Here is a 2,408-nt window from a genome sequence, read left to right as displayed (position 1 = left end):
GGCCTGCCGTGCATGAGGAAGCATCGAGTGGCGCCGAGTCCGCACCGCTGGGCGTGAAGGACAACACTACTAAGCCACGTGCCTGCAAGGATGGGTCGTCGCCATGCATAGGCCCGATGGTCGCCGTGGGACTTGCTTCGCGTAGCAATGGGTGAAACGAACACCGTCCGCTTTGCGAGAGCGTGCCCAAGCTATACCAAGCTTGCATGGCTCACCAACCACACACAGGAACTACAAGGGACATCGAGGGACACTGCTGCTGCTGCCGTCGCCGTCGTCGCCGCCGCCGCCGCTGCTACCACGCAACCGCGTAGTAAGAAAGACACACACAAGCCCGATAGTCGCATGGAACTTGCTTCGCGCAGCAATGGGTGAAACTAACACCGTCCGCGTTGCGATAGCGTGACCAAGCTAAACCAAGAATGCATGCAGCCCCCCACCACGCGGCTACTGAGACCATCGACCCCCCGCCACTGGGCACGGGTGGGTGTGGCCTCGAGGAAAAGTGGCACCAGAGAAAGCTTTCACAATGCGTTTGATCATCACCTTAGGCTTGCTCTGCGTGGCAATGGGTGAAACTAACACCGTCCGCCTTGCAAGAGCGCGCCGCAGCTATACCACGTACACGTGAAATGCCAACCTGGGTCCACCCCGGCGATGCATTTAGGGCCCACCTCGCGCCATGGAGCACGCGGGGTTGGGTGCCTGAGGGCTCGTCATGAGCATGCCTACCCGTGGCCAAGCTCAAGAGGGGTCGCCCCTGTGCATCGCCGAATACCTCCTCCCCCCTAAAGAGCCCTTAGGAAAAAATCCGCTCTGGCACGAGGAAACATTGATTTGTTGAGGAGGAATAATGGGTCATTTTCGGAGCAATTCTTGGAGTCTTGCCCTGATTTTTTGCACACATGCTAAGAAAAATCCAACCTTCAACTTGTCAAAATATGGAGGCCAGATTCAACATATTTTATTTTTTACGATTTTAGGAAGCCGGAAAATGGGAAAAATCATAAAAAATTCAAAAACGCTCGGAACGCCGAACCGCTTGCTGGAATCCTCCTCTAAAATCATGGAATGAATTTAGGGACACAAAAATGGAAAAAGGCACGAGCCAATTTTTCCGGAGTGCGGGACGATGCGGGGCGATGCGGCACGGCGTGCACGCCGGCATGCCCCTGGGATGCCCACTGCCTGCCTGGTCGTGGGGAAATAACCTCATTTTCCAAAAAACCCTCATTTTTAGGAAATCACTCCAAATATGTGGCCAAGGCATGCAGCCAAGGCCATGGCCAAGGCATGCATCCAAGGCCAAGGCCAAGGCATGCATCCAAGGCCAAGGCCTAGGCATGCAGCCAAGACCAAGGCAGCCCCCTGTGGGCATGCTGCCAAGGCCGGGGCATGCAGCAGGCAAGGGCAAGGCAGCCCCCATGGGCAGGCAGCGAAGGCCAAGGCATGCTTGCGTGCATGCTGCCAAGGCCAAGGCACGCAGCCAAGGCCATGGCATGCTTGCGTGGGCACGCTGGCATGCCCCTGGGTGCAGGCAGGTGGGCACGCTGGCATGCCCCTGGGCGCAGGCAGCAGCAAGGCCCTAGCATGCACGCTGCCTGAGGGGCAGTGGCAGCACGGCGAGGGCGAGGCATGCCCCGTGGGTGGGATGCCAAGGCCGTGGCATGCCCTTGGGACCCCTACAAGGCCATGGCAGCACTTGGGGGGGCTACTGCTGCCAAGCCTAGATAGCCTCTTCGGACACCTCCTACTCTTCCCCCCCTAAAGAGCGCTTAGGAAAAAATCCTCTCTGGCACGAGGAAACATTGATTTGTTGAGGAGGAATAACGGGTCTTTTTTGGAGCAATTCTTGGAGTCTTGCCCTGATTTTTTGTACACATGCTAAGAAAAATCTAACCTTCAAACTGTCAAAATTTGGTGGCCAGATTCAACATATTTTATTTTTTATGATTTTCGGAATCCAGAAAATAGGAAAAATCATAAAAAATTCAAAACTGCTCGGAACGCCGAACCGCTTGTTGGAAACGTCCTCTAAAATCATGGACTGAATTTAGGAAAGCAAAAAGGGGAAAAGGCACGAGGCAATTTTGCCGGAGTGCGGGACGATGCGGGGCGATGCGGCGTGGCGTGCATGCGGGCATGCCCCTGGGCACCCTGCCATGCCCAACGCCTGCCTCTTTGGGGCAAATAACCTCCTTTTCCAAAAAACCCTCATTTTTTGGGAAATCACTCGAAATTTGTGGGCAAGGCAGCGAAGGCCAAGGCAGCAGCCCCCCATGGCATGCAGCCAAGGACAAGGCATGCTGCCAAGGCCATGCAGCAGCGAAGGCCAAGGCCAAGGCATGCAGCGAAGGCCAAGGCAGCCCCCCCAAGGCACGCAGCGAAGGCCACGGCAGCCCCCCCAA

Source organism: Quercus robur (assembly GCF_932294415.1).
Source record: "Quercus robur chromosome 6 unlocalized genomic scaffold, dhQueRobu3.1 SUPER_1_unloc_45, whole genome shotgun sequence".
In the NCBI taxonomy this organism is placed as follows: domain Eukaryota; kingdom Viridiplantae; phylum Streptophyta; class Magnoliopsida; order Fagales; family Fagaceae; genus Quercus; species Quercus robur.
The sequence above is the reverse complement of the archived record's forward strand: the minus strand, read 5'-3'. Positions refer to the sequence as shown.